General features: G+C 40.8%; 1 protein-coding gene and 1 pseudogene across 2 annotated transcripts in view; both read left to right on the top strand.

Annotated features, from left to right (window-relative positions):
• The window catches only part of PDE4B (phosphodiesterase 4B), a 646,239-nt gene that overhangs the window by 152,978 nt on the left and 474,866 nt on the right, over positions 1 to 18,395 (top strand). The window lies entirely within an intron of this gene.
• On the top strand, positions 6,267 to 7,389 carry LOC122436863 (annotated as a pseudogene).

Raw genomic sequence — 18,395 nt, 5'->3', positions numbered from 1 at the left:
GCAAGCTAAATAAACCCTTAAGTGCCATGGCGCAGTTGTAACATTTAAACTAACTTTCCTAATGGCTCATCCATAATAAAAGGAAAATTAATTTTGCCAGTAATGTGTCATTAGATACAGTGATTCATCAAATATGGAAATGTATTATAGTGGCTAAAAGCAGCAGTTTCATAGCCAGACGAACTAGACCTTGAATCCAGCTTGTCACTTAATCATGTTGACATGAAAGCTCTGCAGCCATAATAATAATGTTGTGAAGATTAAGTGAGACGACGAAAGTAAGTCAGTTAGCAAAGCACCTGACTCATAGAAAGTGTTCAACAAAGAGTAATAAGCTGGATTTTGCTTAGTCATCATCAATGCATAGCCCCCTCTTTGCAGTGGATATCATCAGCAATCAACTCTCTGGCCACCTCCACGGGGCTTGGAACATTTTTCACCCTTGGAATTCCAAGGCACTCTCAACATCATCAGGGTGCTTGAAGTCTAGGCTGAAAGAGATATAGGAATTCTCTCTTCCATATTGACTCTTATAGCCCAATTCCTAACTTATCATCTCAGTGCCCTCCTATCATCTAGACTGTCATTTTGGGGGAACATCAGGCCCAACCCCAACATTTGCAGAGTTTAGAACAAGAGTCTAACTTGGAGTTCCACACAACATACACTTACATTTATAATTTAACAGAGCAAGCTTAAAAAAAAAAGTTGTCTTATCTGTACAGGCAGAATAGCAGTCCCTATAATCCCTGTAACCTGTGGGTACATTACCTTATATGATAAAGAGACTTTGTGAGTGTGATTAAGTAAAGACCTTGAGATGGGGAGATTATCCTGAATGATCAGTTGTATAGTCATCAGGATCCTTTTAAGAGGAAGGCAGGCAAGTCAGAGAAGGAGATGTGACAACACACAAAAGTCAGAGTGGTAAGGAATGCAGGCAGACTCTAGAACAGGGGTTTCCAACCTGGGCCATGGACCACGACTGGTCCTCGGGCTGTTGGAGACCTGGTTGCACAGCAGACGGTGAGTGGCAGGTGAGCGAGGGAAGTTTTGTCTGCTGCTCCTGTCGGTCCCCATGGCTCGATTACCACCTGAACCATGACTCCCACCCCCTACACACACCCTCCCACACTTGTTGTCCGTGGAAAAATTGTCTTCCACAAAACTGGTCCCTGTTACCTAAAATGTTGGGGACTGCTGTTTTATAGAATAGAAAAGGAGAGGAAATAAATTCTCCCCTAGAATCTTCACAGAGACCACAGCCTTGCTGACCTATTCTGGATTTCTGAACTTCAAAATTGTTCAGTAACACATTGGTATAATTTTTATAGCAGCATTCTGAAACGAATAGCCCTTCATAACATAACCTTCATAACAAAGAAATTTTAAAGAATGTGTACAAATGCTTTTACAATACTTCACATTAGCAAAATATCAATGGTTATTAAGCCTAATGATTATTTTGCATAGTAAATTATCCAGTGACATTTAAATGAATAATACAACTAATTTTTATTTTTATTCTTATCTATTTTCCTTGCCTTTATTTCCTTGCCTTTATTCCTTGCTTACTTATGAATTACATTATTCAGGTAGTTTGCTTTTAATAGAAAGTATTGCTAAATCAGATAACCTTTTAAAAATTATTGTAGTTATTAGATGATATTTTTGATTATTTACAATATGGAGAAATTTGGCTCTATGAAGGCATCGGCTACTGAATTGTCATTAAAACTCTTAAAGACTAATTAGATTTAGAAATAAACCATTAATTTATATATCATGTTTACACATTTTAAGGGAACTACATATAATGAATTATCATGATCTTGGGAAAAAAACTAAATATTTAACTTAAAATAATTCACTGTCAATTATAACTGTTGTTATTAACATCTATAAAGCAATATCTAGTTGTATAGAACTTTGTCTAAATTCTTTTTTTCTTGTTTTTTTAAGGCTGATGCTTAATTTTTTCAAGCCTCTCACTTCAGTTCTAACAATAGCAAGACTTAAAATGGCTAGAATGAGTCCCAAGTTTATTTTGTATGCAAATCTTATCCTTCATCATCATGCAACTGTTTTCATAGTTTCTTTGTATTTTATTAGAATGTCACTTGTTGCATATTTTGCAGGCAATGTATTTCGATTTAGAAAAATTCTTTTTCAAAAAAGTAGAAAATGCTTTTTATCATTTTTAAAATGAAGTAGCCAGACTCATATCTATTTGTGTTTTTGTTGAAAACACTGCACAAATTTTGAGTACCTCAAGACCGTGAACAGGGACACAGAAAGATGTAAGACAGTGGATGCTTGGCATTACTGGAAAATGAAATGTTGTAAGAAAATCTATTGCATTCATTTTATAGGAGAGGACATATTTAAGCAATTTGTGTGGTTTTTCCCCTAAATCATTCCCCAGACTCTGAAGCCTTATCTGTCTCAATGTCAGTTATACCACAGAACATAAAATCTTCAGGTTTAAGACACACTGGCCTTTAATTTTGAAGATTCAGAAGAGACATGTAGACAAGTGCATATCCAGGGCGTGGACAGTTTATGAAATTCCCTCAAAAGTCAAGCATGATGTGGGGGGATCATCTACCCTTTTAGGGGATATTCTATTCTCTCTACCCACAGAAATGTGTCTTCCCCCTGTTGCCTGAAAAAAATGATGACAACAACCAAGGCATAATCCATGAGCATAGTATAACAAGTGGCACGTGTGTCCTTGTTAACGCACACACACACACAAAGTGAAGCATTTAAGTAGGTTGCTCAAGCTTGTAATAAAAACAGCAGGACTTTGGATTCAAGCCCAGCTCTGCTTCACAAAAAGCTCATTCTGATACTCTAGCCTGCTTCCGTGAGAGTAGGGATTGCTACTTTTTTCTCTCATTTAATTACCTAATATCTCAACCATAACCTTTGTCTCTCAAATCCAGTTCACATTTTGCTTCTTTGGGGAAGGTCTCCTGATCCCCCTTTCAGCTTTGTAAACATATTTCTGATGTTACAATTAGCAAATCTATTAATCACCTACTGGATTACATGCTAGTCTACTGATTTCTGAGTTCCTTGAGGACAGGAATTGTGTCTTATTCATTTTTGTATTTTGGAGACCTCACAGCATTTCTGGAATATGTTAGGAACTGAACAAAGAAGTTTTGATTAAACTAAATGGAATAATAAGGTTATTATTGATCAAAAAATAGATCATTATTATTGATGATCAAGTTATGGATCTAAAAAAAGAAATCTACCTTTCCTATAAATTCAGCAAATAGAGAAACATAAGTATGAGCATGACATGCAGAAGTCACTGAAATGTCTTTAGGTTCCAGACTGATTAGCTCCAGGGATATTTTAAGAGAGATCCTGAGAAGATTCCCCAGTTTTCTTCAAGGCCCTTCCATGCTGTCAGCAAATTCTTCCTGATATTTAACCTGAAGCAGTATTTTCTAAATGATGTGCTGCAACTCAGAGAGAGCTGCTCTAATTGCCAAAGTTTCAATCTTACCACTGGGGCATATTTAAGGTTTGAGAACATCTTAACTCAGCACATTTTGAAGAGCAGTATTTTTAGTTTCTTGGCTGGATGGTCCTGTTTTAATTCAGGAAGCAAAAGGTGTTGGTTTAAGTAATGGTGATAGCCTCTCACTGTTTTTCTCTCTGAGGTCTTTCCATCAACTGTTTTCCTTTCCAGACCCAACTGTTCACTCTTTCTCCATGTTCTCAAAGCCACTTCATTTAAAACATGCATACGTTCCTGCTGAAACAAACATGCAGAGTATTACATTATGTATATATGCTATTTTACATGTGTTAATAGATATATAAAGCAATAAATAGATTGTGGTTTCTTGATTTTCTTAGAGTTTCTTCCTTGTGCAGTTCTACAGTGAGAGCAGAATTTCGGTAAATGTTTGTGAAATACCAGAATTAATAAGCGAGATAAAATGAAGTAAGGACTGAAGTAATCTTGCTACCTTTGTTTTTGTTGCTGTATTATGTATACATGTCTCCCTGCAAGATTTTGTTGGAGAGATATGTACTGACGACAATGCTGGCATAGAGGGTGTATACCCTGAACTTTACTAGGAAACACAAATTTTTTTCAAAGAGACTGAAAATGTGCTGTCCTACCAGCAGCGTGTAAAAGTTCCTATATATCTATTCACTCTCTGATCCTTGATATTTTCAGACATCTTGGATGTTACCAACCTAGTTGGTTTGTAATATCGCATTATGACTAATTTGTGTTACAAAATTACTAATGAATTTGAGCAAATTTTCAAATGTTTGTGTGCCATTTTTGACTTTATTTTTTAGAACAGTTTTAGCATTACAACAGAATTGAGAGGATAGTATAGATTTCCCATACATCTGCTCCCGTGCTCCTTACATGCATATTCTCCCCCATTACCAATATCACTCTTCTGAATGGTACATTTTTTTTTTTAAATCACGAATGGACCTACATTGACACATCATAATCACCCAATGTCCAAAGTTCCTCTTAGGGTTCACTTTTTGTGTTGTACATTCTATGGATATAAATCCATCACTATAATACACTACAGAGGTTTTGTCCTAAAAATTCTCTGTGTTCTACCTATTCACCCCCCACTTCAAAACCATTGATATTTTTATTGTCTCTGTAGTTCTGCATTTTCTAGAAGTCATATAGCTGGAATCATAAATATGTAGCCTTTAAGACTGGCTTCTTTCACTTAGTTATTGCATTTAAAATTTCTTCATGTCTTTTCATGACTTGAAAGCTTGTTTATTTTTAATGTTGAAAAATATTCCATTGTCTATATGTCCATATTTATTTACTTTCTACTGGTAGAAATCTTGGTTGCCTCCAAGTTTTGGTGATAAACATCTTTGTGCAGGTTTTGAGTCAACATAACTTTGCAAATCTGTTGGGTAGATATCACTTTGCTGACAAAGGTCTGTATTGTTAAAGGTATGGTTTTTCCAGTAGTCATGCATGGATCTGAGAGTTGGACCATAAAGATGGTTGAGTGCTGAAGAATTGGTGCTTTCAAATTGTGATTCTGGAGAAGACTCTTGAGAGTCCTTGGACAGCAAGATCAAACTAAATTCTAAAGGAAATCAACCTTGAATACTCATTGGAAAGACTGATGCTGAAGCTCCAATACTTTGGCCACCTGATGTGAAGAGCCAATTCTTTGGAAAAGACTGAGGGCCGGAGAAGAAGGGGTAGACAGAGGATGAGATGGGTGGATGGCATCACTGACTCAATGGACATGAATTTGAGCAAACTTTAGGAAACAGTGAAGGACAGGGAAAGCTGGCGTCCTGCAGTCCATGGGGTCACTAAGAGTTGGACACAACTTAGTGATTGAACTACAACAGGGAATATAATTGCTGAATCGTGATAAAAATATGTTTTGTTTTGTAAGAAACTGCCAAACTGTCTTTCAAGGTGGCTGTACCATTTTGCATTCCCACCAGCATGAGAATTACTATTGCTTCATAGCGTCATTAACACTTTATTTTGTAAGTGTTCTGGATTTTCTCCATTTTAATAGATGTGTAATGGTATCTTGGTTTAATTTGCATTTTTTCCTGATGACATGTGATCTTTTAATATGCTTATTTGCCATTTGTATGTCTTCTTTGTTGGGACGGCTGTTAAAATATTTGGTCCATTTTAAAATTAGGTTGTTTATCTTCTCATTGTTGAGTATTAAGAATTCTTTGTATATCTTGGATAACAGTCTTTTAATCAGGTGTCTGATTAAATTGCAAATATTTCCTCCCAGTCTGTGACTTGTCTTCTGATTTTCTTGACATTGTCTTCTGCAGAACAGAAACTTTTAATGATCACGTCATCCATGAATAGAGACAGTTTTCTGTCTTCTTTCCCAATCTGTATACCTTTTGTTTTCTTCATTTGCCTTGTTGAATTAGCAAGGATTTCCAGTTCAGTGTTGAAAAAGAGGGATGAGGCCCGCCCGCCCGCTTGCCCCGAGCGCGGCCCAGGTGGCGGCCCGCAGCTCCAGGTGGCGTCCTGCAGCGGGCTGCGTCGAGAGGGTGCGAGTTCGCGCTTTCTGAAGGAGCTGCGTTCGCCTCGGCCCCTCGAGGTCCCGCCACACCCGAGAGGATGGAGAGCCTCCCCCGAGGCCGCAGCAGGGCCCGCGAGCCCACACCGGTCGGCCCTCGTTAGCTGCTCGAAATTTGTGTTTTATCTGCAGCTTAGGCCTTCTCTCCCGAGCCAGTGGCTTTGTGGTTCCAAAGAAATGGAAGAAAAGGAGCGATGTGACCGATTCCATTCGGTCCTCCTGCCTTGAGGCCTGACTGGCATTTGCAGAGAGAAAATACAGCTAGAAAATCGTTGGGTTTTTTTGGAGGGGGTGGAAGAAGGAAAACAAGGTCTTTGATTTTACATGGTTTTTTTTTAATACTTCTGCACTTTGACAGTGGCGGCGAAATACACTAATCCAAAAGTTATCTTTCTGTTGAGAAGAGGGGGATTATTTTTCCTTTTGAGTCCAACCTTTTCTTCTCCCAGTGACAAAGCATAAATCATGGACACCAGAAAGTAAGGTGGGCCTCAGGAATTCTCAAAAGACTGAGAAGCTTACATTCCTCCTCAGGAGGGAAGGGTGGGGTGTTTTTAGCCCTCTCTGGAACCTAAAAGGAAAAACATGAGTTGCGTGCCATGGAAAGGAGACAAGGTCAAATCTGAATCATTGGAGCTGCCCCAGGCAGCACCCCCACAAATCTACCATGAGAAACAGCGCAGGGAGCTCTGTGCTCTGCACGCCCTCAATAACGGCTTCCAGGACAGCAATGCCTTCACCCGGGAAACGCTACAAGAGATTTTCCAGAGGTTATCTCCAAACACCATGGTGACCCCCCACAAGAAGAGCATGCTGGGAAATGGGAACTACGATGTGAACGTCATTATGGCAGCACTTCAGACCAAAGGCTATGAAGCTGTTTGGTGGGACAAGCGCAGGGATGTCGGCGCCATTGCTCTCACAAACGTTATGGGCTTCATCATGAACCTGCCCTCCAGCCTGTGCTGGGGTCCCCTGAAGCTGCCACTCAAAAGGCAGCACTGGATCTGTGTTTGAGAGGTGGGAGGTGCCTACTACAACCTCGACTCCAAACTGAAGATGCCCGAATGGATTGGAGGCGAGAGCGAGCTCAGGAAATTTTTAAAACATCATTTGCGAGGAAAGAACTGTGAACTCCTGCTGGTGGTACCAGAAGAGGTGGAGGCCCATCAGAGTTGGAGGGCTGATGTGTGATGCAGTCCCGCCCAGCCTCCCCTCACCTCAGCCCCCTGAAATCCTCCGTGATGTGCTGTGGCCTCTACCGTGGGTCTGCCCTTGCCACTTCCCCAAACATCTCACCGGGTCTTTTTTTCCCTCCAATTTGACAGTGCAATAGGACAGACATGTGGACTGTTACAAGAACCAACCAGCGTTACTCGCTCCTGGAAAAAGAAAGTAGGAGCTCTGTGTGCTTAGGGCGAGCTGTGGAGACCTTGGTTTTATGTAAAAGAGAAAGAAAGGTGGGTCTTAGCTTCCTTTCCCCATTTCTATGAGGACTTGACAGAGGCTCTGCTGGAGTTCACTGTTGCTCTGTCTGACTCACCTGGAGATGCTGCCTCCCCTTCCCCTTTCCTGGCAACCAGTGAGTCTGAACACGAAGTCCAAAGCCCACAGGACTGGTTGGAAGGCCTCAGAACAGAAAGGCCTCTCAGGAAACCATCTCCTAACTGCAGCAGCTGTACAGCATGCTGCCTCCAACCCTCTATGCCACCCTGACCCCATTTTTAAGAGTGGTTTATGGCCATCCTTGAAGTTTTATAATGAAAAGTTCTCTAATATTCCATGCCGGGTGGTGGAATCCTGCAGTATTCTAACATGACAGGGTGAGCTAGATACCTGAGGATGTGGCCAAACCCAGACTAGGGACAGGCACGGACAGCCTGTCTGCCTCACTCCAGCATTGTCCCTGCCACTTCACTGCACTGGTTTAGGAGGTTTGGGGACACAAGACAGGCCAAAGGGCAGTTTTCCCAGCTGACCCACCCTGGTAAAATCAGAAAAAAATAAGACTGCCTTCACCATCAAATTCTACTAGTTTGAGACAGCGTTGGGCAAGGGAAGTATTGTGAAGCTAAGCCCTCAGAGATTTGGAGCAGCTCGAATTAGAAGCCCTAGGCTTGGAGTCATTCTGGTGACCAGAAGCAGAACCCTCACGCTGGGTAGATACGTGCATCCTGCTTAGGACCTGGGTTTGTCATCTCTGGAGTTTCTTTTACCGATAACTGAGAACTGACCCACCCCTACCTCTTTAAATAGCTGTAGGCCACTTTTCTCCTGGTAACTTTGGAAAACAAGAGGAGGAGAAATAAGTGTTAGACTACACCGCCTGTCACCAAAGGGGCCATGGTTGTCTCAAGGCAAGGGGGCAGGCAGGGGTGGCCTGTCCAGCCCTTCACAGATCAATGGTCTTGGCAGGTCTGTGAGCTGCCCCACTGGCCAGGCTCCTCTCCAGCAGCAGAGCCAGCCTGGGGCTTGCATGTCCAGCCTGAGCAAGCTTAACGGGATGAAGCTGAGGCTTTCTCCCCACTGTGACTGGAGTGCATGTTTACACCAGCACTTTTTCTGCACATGTATCTTCAATCCCACAAGGCCATTTTTTTAACGCTGAGTAACAGAGGCCACCAAGCAGCTACTGCGTTTCACCCTCTCAGCAAGTGGCCGCAGTCTCTTCTGCACCATTTTCTACACCAGACCTGCTTGGCACCACAGGGAGCTCGTCACCCCTGCACAATGACATTCCAACCACCACCAGCCAGAAGTTACAGCCAACCTTGCTGACTGTCACAAGCAGGACCTTGGGTCCATTGGCACTGTCAATGATGTAAGCCATTTCCTGGGAGGAGGAGAAAACTCCTCGCCACCAGTCTGCTTGGGCCTGTGCAGATGGCACTTCAAAGGAGTCCTCACGCACTTGGAGTCCATAAGCCAATGGGATATGCAAAGACGCTTAACCATTTCAGGGCTGGTTCCTCTGTTCATATCCAATTCTGGTGCTTAGGAACAGGGACCTATGCTGATGCCCGAGGGCAGAAAGCCCCACTTCCTTTAAGGAAGTGGGCCGGCCTGACCCTGACACCCACTCAGGGGCAACCCTAGGCTTTTTGTTTTTCTCTTGCTTTTCCTTTTTGTTGGCCTTGTGCTGGGTTTGTTTACAAAAGATGTATTTTGTTTAACCAAATATTAAAAATGGAAACTCCGTACATAAAAAAAAAAAAAAGAGAGGGATGAAAGGGGACATCATTACTTTATACCTGATTCTTAGTGAGAAAGTTTCAAGTTTCTTATGATTAAATTAGCTGTAGGTTTTTGTAGATAGTTTATCAAGTTGAGAAAGTCTCCTCTATTCCTAGTTTACTGGGAGTTTTTATTATGAATAGGTGTACTTTTTGGGACTAAATTTGCTAAATTTTTGTTGAGTATTTTTGCATATATGTTTATGAGAGATATAAACTTTGTCTGTAATTTTCTTTTCTTGATAATTATTTGTCTATTTTTGGTGTGAGGGTAATACTAGCCTCATAGAATAAGTTAAGAAGCATTTCCCCTACTTCTATCCTCTGAAAGAAATTGTAGGGAATTGGTATACTTTCTTCCTACATGTTTGGTAGAATTCATCAGGGGACCCTTTTAGGCTGGTGCTTTCTGTTTGAAAGGTTATTAATTATTGATTTGGTTTGTTTAATAGATATAGGCCTATTCAGGTTATTTCTAGCTTCTATGAATTTTGGTAGATTATGTCTTTGAAGGAATTGATCTATTTTGTATACAACGTCAGCTTTGTGGGCATAGAGTTATTGCCATTTGTTTTTTATATCTGTGGCATGCTTGTGTCTTTTGTCCATTTTTCTGTATTTTTTTTCTCTGTTAGTGATTTTATGGCATTCTTTACATATATCTAAATACTTTGGCTTTATCAATAAATGTGCTGCAAATGTCTTTAATATAATTTTATGTACTCCTGATGTAATAAATTTTCTTTAGTGCTAATAATGATAGTCTTTAACTCTTTTTGTTTGGTATTTTGTTTTGGTTTTTTGTCCATCATCTATTTGTCTATGGTGCCTTTTTTTCTATGTATTTTTGTTCAAAATTTGCATGTCTTTATGAGTTAGGGATATGTCTCATAGTGTATAACTGGAATGGTTTTGTTTTTGTTTTTCATTGTGGTCCCATAATCTTTGTTTTTTTCCCCCATAATCTTTGTTTTTAAAGGGCAAATTTAAGCCCTTTATAGTCATTATGATTATTGGTATCACTGGACTTGTTTCTTTTGTATTGTTTTTGTTCTCTGTCCTTTTATCTATGCATTCTTCTTCTTTTGATTGATTGAGGCAATTTTCCCTCAATTTTATTCTTTATTTTATACTATTCTTAGTGGTTACTCTTAGGCCACAGCCCTCCAAAAAGCCTCAAAGCCTTTAAACACTTTCCTTACTTATCATGCTATTTTAGTTCTGCCCTATTTTTTTTTAAACTTCCCTGGTAGCTCAGACGGTAAAGAATCCACCTGCAATGCAGGAGATTGGATTCGATCCCTGGTTTGAGAAGATCCCCTGGAGAAGGGAATGGCTACCCACTCCAGTATTCTTGCCTGGAGAATCTCATGGACAGAGGAGCTTGGTGGGTTACTGTCCATAAGATCACAAAGAGCTGGACATGACTGAGTGATCCAAAACTTATTTTTTTAGCATCTGCCACATATCGAATATTCTTCTTATTTTGTTCATTTTTTTGATTAAGCAACACATTTTCCATTTTGTCTGCTCACCATTTCCTCTTCTTGGATATGTTGCCCTGGGATCTTTACTTCTTGAAGTACATCCTTCAGAAGTTCCTTTAGTGAAGGTTTGGTAATGGTCTTCATTTGCCTTTACTTTCTCTCTTTCTTAAAATATTATTTTAATTGATTTAAAATACCACTCTGACAGTCATTTTCTTTCAACGGTTCCACCTACTCATTTCTTTTTTCATGTTGTTCAAAAGACTGCTCCCCTGCCTGGCCAGCTGTCCTTTGTAGATGTTCTGTCTTTTTGCTGTAACTGCTTTCTTTTCTAATTAATCTTTTTATTTTGAGATAATTGTAGATTCACTTATAGTTGAGTACCCTTTACCTAGTACATTATTTACCTAGTTTCTCTTAACTTCTTACAAAATTGCAGTGTAATATCACTCTTCTTTGTAATTTTATTCTGCACTTATTTAAACATTTTAAACCTAGTAATTCTACATTCTGTGCAGGACAATTCCAACATCTATAGACTCTGGAGATCTCTGACTCTCACTTATTGCAGCTGACCCTAACGTGCTTTATGACCCTTTCATGCGTGCTCAATACTTAATCATGGTATGTGAGAATCTTGCCAGCCTAAGCTGGGGCGGCTTCCTTCCAGCGATGGTTTGTGTCATGTTTTGCTTGGATTGAGGGATGCCGCAGACTCAGGACCATTTTGAGACCTTAGAAGCCTGTCTTGGTGAAGGACTCACAGGCTTATTTCCTCTCATTCTGCATCCTTCAGCAGTCTTGTTGTGGTCCTTTGCCCTCAAGGCTCCTCTGCCTTTCTCAGTTCTCACTGCTGACTGCTTTCAGTGGCTGCCCTGCTTAAGGCTTATTTGTTTTTAGTGGGGTTTGTGAGCACAGCAATGTATCACAAATTGGGTCCTATTGAAGATTCAGCTAGCTGCTTTGTAGCAGAAGGTCAGTAAAGCTCTTAGCCCACCATATTGCTGGAAGCAGAAGTACTGGGAAAAAGGTGACGGTAGTTATTGATCTTTGGAATGAGTATTGTCTTTGTATTGTTTGAGTTGTACTGTTACCACAATACAAGACAAACCCTTTTGACCCCCTTCCAGGCCTGAAGCACTCATTTCTTCAGCTGCTGGATACCACGCCCCTCTCTGACTTGCCCTTGGCTGAAGAGGACTGTCATACCCAAGGGTCAGTCTGTATCCAATGACTATTGATGTATCTATGTGTGTGTAATTCAGGACACCTCTCAAGGGCCATCCTAGCTCAAGAGTCCCCTGTGAAGTTCCTGGAGAACTTTATTGTGATTCTATGTTCTCTGCAAATCCTGCTTTTGTCACTTCCCCACAGGTATTGATCTTAAGGGCAGTCACTCCCAGTAAAATCCCTACATGCAAATCTGTCTCAGAATCTACTTTCCTGGAGGAAATTGAACTAAAACAGTCTTGTTTTCAAAATTTTTGGAACTTTCATGGCCCCATAGAATACATAATTAAAATATCTTTATGATGTCATGAATTTTAGTCTTGGGAGCCATTTAGAAATAATCTAGTTTTATATCATTCTAAAAAATAAAAAAAATTGAGACCCAGAGTTGAACTATTTCATAAAAGATCATCAGCTCACTTTGTGGTCTCTGTTGTCTCCAAACGAAGGGGACTGACCTCTGACCTCTATTCTTTAAATTCTATTATTCAATTGATCTGTGGTTCTGAGCTTTGAGACCAAGGCACTTGCCAGTCTCTGGTGCTGTTTTCCTTCTTTGCCTCTTTGTATAATTTTTTGTTCTTCCATGCTCCTAGCAAGTTTGTTCAAATAATTTTGAGTGTGACCATAAAATAGAGTATAGAAAAGGTAGCCGAAGATATTATAACAAAGAAATTTGATGTATTTTGCTTGCTTGTTTCCTGTAGCATCTTCATTACATTGGGCATGGATGTAGGTGCAGGGCCAGCTTTGTGGGCCTGTGACTGGTCCCAGATTCAGAGGATTCTAGCTGTTGATTTCATGCTCACTATCAGATGCTTTGAAATTCATAATCATTTTTTAACCAGGGGGCCCACATTTTAATTTTTCAATAGGTCTCACAAATAATAACTGGCTCTAGGTAGACAGTTTGGTATGGAAGATGTCAGAAAGATGTGTGGGGTCGAATCATGCCTTTGTCTCTTACATTTTATGATCTTGGCCAAAATTCTTAAACCCTCTGGATCTCTTTCCTCATTGAGAAAATATTGCTGGCAGGGCCTACAAATATTTGAAATTTGCTATTGAAAAGACTAATTAACAAGTACTATTACAGTAGCTATCATTTTGGGCTTCCCTCATAGCTCATTTGGTAAAGAATTTGCCTGCAATGCAGGAGACTCCGGTTCCAAGATTCCCTGGAGAAGGGATATGCTACCCACTCCAGTATTCTTGGACTTCCTTTGTGGCTCAGCTGGTAACGAATCCACCTGCAGTGCAGGAGACCTGGTTCGATTCCTGGGTCGGGAAGATCCGCTGGAGAAGGGATAGGCTACCCACTCCAGTATTCTTGGGCTTCCCTTGTGGCTCAGCTAGTAAAGAATCCACCTGCAATGTGGGAGACCTGGGCTCCATCCCTGGGTTGGGAAGGTCTTCTGGAAAAGGGAAAGGCTACCCACTCCATTATTCTGGCCTGGAGAATTCCATGGACTGTATAGTCCATGGGGAGCTATAATATGAAAAAATTAGAATTAGTGAAGTTAAGCCAGTGGGTTCTGGGGTCAGATTTCCTGGGTTCATGTCTGAGCTTTGTGATTTACCAATGGTGATACCTTGAGTAAGTTCCCTAAACGTTCTTTGTGTCTCATCATAGGATGTATGTGAATGTTAAATGAGTTAATTGTAACTTCTTGGCATGGTACCTGGTTTTAGGTATGATACTGGTTTTAGGAAAGATAACCAAACTCTTCTAAAACATGCATGCTATGAGAGAAAATAATCAAAAGGGTCCTTGGTAGAGAAAGAGAAAAGTTTGGGAACACATGTGAACAATACTGTGGAGAAGGACGTGACAACTACAAACCACAGAATTAACTGTGTTGGTCTTTGCAGCACCTCTACTTAGCATTCGCCTATGGATGGGTCTGTGTGTCCTTGAAGGAAAGAGTAACAATTTTACACAGTTTTACCTAACAGGAAACCTGGAGGCATAGATTCCCTGTGGGGGTTGTATACTCATTGTTCTCAATTTTATACTTGGCACCTGGTTGGGGTACAGACTCCTTCTTTCATCATTAACCTCATTAGTCACCCCAAAATGAGGAAAGCCCAGGATGAGCTCTGAGAGGGAAGTCCAAATTCTTGGAAGATATCTCAGGATGTTCCCAAGGTATAGTGTAGTGAGCAACTAAACTGAAACAAATAAGCCTCTCCCACCAAAAAAAGTCTTCCCTGATGGCTCAGTGGGAAAAGAATCCACCTGCAGCGGAAGACCCTGGAGACGTGGGTTCAGTCCCTGGGTCAGGAAGATCCCCTGGAGAAGGAAATGGCAACCCACTCCAGTATTCTTGGCTGAAAAATTCTATGGATAGAGGAACCTGGCAGGCTATCGTCCAAAGGATGGCAAGGAGTTGAACAGGACTAAGCAAGCAGACCCCCCAGGAAAGCAAGCATGTCTTTTCTCTGAATTACTCTTTTCCTACTGTGCACTGAATTGTGTATTCCCCAAAATTCCTATGTTGAATCTCCTAACACCTCCTGTGGTGGCATTTGGAAAAAGCCTTTGGGAGGTAATTAGAGTTAGACTCAGTCATGAAGGTAGAGTCTTCATGTGGGACTAGTGGCTTTCTAGAATGAGGAAGAGAGATATTTCTCTCCACAGGCCCACACCAAGGACAGGCCATGTGAGGACACGCAAAGGTAGCTTTCTGCAAACCAGAAAGAGAGTGCTCCCCAGAACATGACCATGATCTCTGATCTCAAACTTCCAGCCTCCAGAACTATGAGAAAATAAATTTGTATCGTTAAACCCGCACAGCCTATGACATTTAGTTACGACAGCCTGAGCTAAGATGATCCCTTTCGACAACTGTCTTCTGTCGTGTGTTTTTCCTCCTGTCTTCCTTTGGATTGATGCTCTATGATCACTAATTGAATAATTACCAGAAATATTTATAATTATATTCCATCATGTGATCAGTCATGTCTGACTCTTTGTGACCCCATGGACTGTAGCTCACTAGGCTCCTCTGTCCATGAGATTTTCCATGCAAGAATACTGGAGTAGATTGTCATTTACTTTCCCAGGGAATCTTCCCAACCCAGGGATTGAACCTGCATCTCCTATATCTCCTGCATTGCAAGCAGATTCCTTATCCAGAAATGCTTAGCTAAAAATTAATAAGTCCTTCCCTGTAAGAGTATCAAGAGAGTATTTAGCCTGCTGTTGTGGGTTGAATTGTGTCCCGCAGAGATATGTTGAATCCCCAGTATCCACAGATGTGATTTTATTTGAAAATAAGGTCTTTGCAGATGTGATCAAGGTGAGGTCCTACTGAAGTACCGTGAGACCCCTAGTCTAATGTAACTGGGTTCTTCATAAGAAGAGGAAAAAATGCCATGTGAAGACACACACATAGGAAGAAGGCCTGCAGGTGATAGAGGCAGATATTGGAGTGATGCAGCTAAAAGCTAAGGAATGCCAAGGATCTATGGCTACCATCAGAAGTCAAGAAGAGGCAAGGAAGTACTCTGCCCAAGATTTCAGAGCCTGGCTGTGCTAACATCTTGACTTCAGATTTCTACCCTCCATAACTGCTAGAGAATGTATTTATCTATTAAGTCACCCAAGTCTGTGATACTTTGTTAAGGCTGCCCTAAGAAACAAATTCACGTGCCTCCCTTCATGTAAGCAGTATTTTATTCTTGCTTCGAATCTGATTTCCTAGTGATTGTCATCAGTAGAATTGCCTTCAAAGCAGAGGAACAAGATACAAAGGCATGGATACCTTTTAAATTATAGTCATTTTGTGGAATAAAAGATAATGTGAAAAAGAATAGATACATGTATACGTATAACACAACATTCAGAAAACTAAGATCATGGCATCTGGTCCCATTACTTCATGGCAAATAGATGGGGAAACAATGGAAACAGTGACAGACTTTATTTCTGGGGACTCCAAAATCACTGCAGATGGTGACTGCAACCATGAAATTAAAAGATGCTTGCTCCTTGGAAGAAAAGTTATGACCAACCTAGACAGCATATTAAAAAGCAGAAACATTACTTTGCCAACAAAGGTCTGTCTAGTCAAGGCTATAGTTTTTCCAGTAGTCATGTGTGGATGTTGAGAGTTGGACTCTAAAGAAAGCTGAGCCCCGAAGAATTGATGCTTTTGAGGTGTGGTATTGGAGAAGACTCTTGAGAGTCCCTTGGACAGCAAGGAGATCCAACTAGTCCATCCTAAAGGAAATCAGCCCTGAATATTCATTGGAAGGACTGATGCTGGAACTGAAGCTCCAATATTTTGGCCACCTGATATGAAGGGTGCAAGACCCTGATGCTGGGAAAGATTGAAGGCGGGAGGAGAAGGGGGCAACAGGGGATGAGATGGTTGGATGGCATCACCAACTCAATGGACATGAGCTTGAGTAAACTCCGGGAGTTGGTGACGGACAGGGAAGCCTGGTGTGCTGCAATCCATGGGGTTGCAATGAGTCGGACATGATTGAGTGACTGAACTGAACTGAATTGATTTGTTATAACTGAATATAACTGAATCTCTTTGCTGTACATTTGAAACTAACACAGCATTCTTAATAACTATACTCCAGTATGAAATAAAAATTTTAAAAATTTTTACTTAAAAAGAAAAGTTGCTGTGGGTATGGAATCCATCCCACAATACCACCCAATCTTCCAGGGCCCACGCACTCTTTAATCTGTTAAGTAAACCCAGCCAACCACTAATGAACAAAGTGGTGGTGCTGGTTTAGTCACTAAGTCGTGTTCGACTCTTTGAGACCCAGTAGACAGTAGCCCGCTAGCCTCCTCTGTTCACGGGCTTTCCCGGGCAAGAATACTGGAGTGGTTTGCCATTTCCTCCTCCGAGAGATGAATCTTCGTGATGCAGGGATCAAACCCAGGTCTCCTGCATTGCAAGCAGATTCTTTACCTCTGAGCCACCAGGGAAGTCCTAATGAACAAAGTGTACATGCGTATTTGATGGTGAATGGGTGGTGATTTCAGTCTAATTCTTGCCTGATTCGTGATGGATGAAAGACCACAGTATGTCTCAGATGTAGAGGGAGCTGTGAAAACTAGGAAGGACAGTAAAGACACGTGGTGATTTTACTACAGGTGCCTTTTGTTTGTGGAATCTCACTTCCAATTATGGACATATTCTTTTAGAAATTCTTCTCGGAATGTTTGCCTTTATAACTATGTGTCATTCAGTCTGTCCCAGAAAAGCAGAAATAGCATATTTTCATTTGTTTTATTTTCCAACACAAGAGGGCAGCATTGCAGCGTTGTTCATTTCCTGTAGGCCTCACACTTCTGTACTTCGTGTTTAAATACGCAGTGTACCTTTTTCAAATGGATAATCAGTTGAAAATTGCACAAAGGAGGACCCAGGCTATTTATCCATCACATGACATTTATTTTAATGTTAGTTTTGGAAACAGTACCATCTGATGAGCATTCATACATTTTGTATTTGCTTCATTGTTTCAGATTCTATACTAATCACCCAGCTTCAAGAAGATGAGGTACTTTTGTGATTTGTAGTGTCTGTGTAATTGTCTAAAAATCTGAATTCATGTAAATGGCATTTTCAGTCACATTACTCGGAAGTCCATAGGGTACCAGGACATAGGCATTTTGACACAAAGGATGAGTAACCCACTGGGGAGGGGGTTTCCTGTTTGCTTGAAACAAGTCTGTGAGAGAGTAAACCTGGTGTCACGGATTCCAGCAGGTCTGTACAGATAAATGGGCTGGGAGATAGGGGTGGCGAGAGTGCAAGAAAAACAGTAATAATGGTGATACGAAGAAGTACCATTTTTGACTGTTTACTTTATCTTTGTTGTTGTTGTTTAGTCACTAAGTTGTGTCCGACTCTGCAACCCCATCAATTGTAGCATGCCCGGCTTCCCTGTCCTACACTATCTCCTGGAATTTGCTAAAGCTCATGTCCATTGAGTTGGTGATGCTATCAATTTTATCTTAAATCCGTTATTTGCTTAACTATATTGTTCTTAATACTCCTGCATAGTTCCTCTCATTTTTATAGGTGAGAAGGTAGAAGCTTAGTTTAGGTAAGTGATTCACCCCTGAATTCATGAAGCTCATGGGTGGCAGCGCTGACTGCCAAACTCAGGTTTCTCCCACTGCTTCATGTTGGCAGTAAAAGAGATTGAATTCAGTGATTCACTGTCAAAACTTATTGATTTGATATTCAAATTTGATATTCTTCATCCATACCCTATCCACTTCATAGATTTGATTTAGTCTAGACTACTGTGATGGTTAATTTTATGTGTCAGCTTTACTGGTCTCAGGGATGCCCAGATAGCTGGTAAAA

This window comes from Cervus canadensis, chromosome 2 (genome assembly GCF_019320065.1).
Source record: "Cervus canadensis isolate Bull #8, Minnesota chromosome 2, ASM1932006v1, whole genome shotgun sequence".
Taxonomy (NCBI): Eukaryota; Metazoa; Chordata; class Mammalia; order Artiodactyla; family Cervidae; genus Cervus; species Cervus canadensis.
The sequence above is the reverse complement of the archived record's forward strand: the minus strand, read 5'-3'. Positions and strand labels throughout refer to the sequence as shown.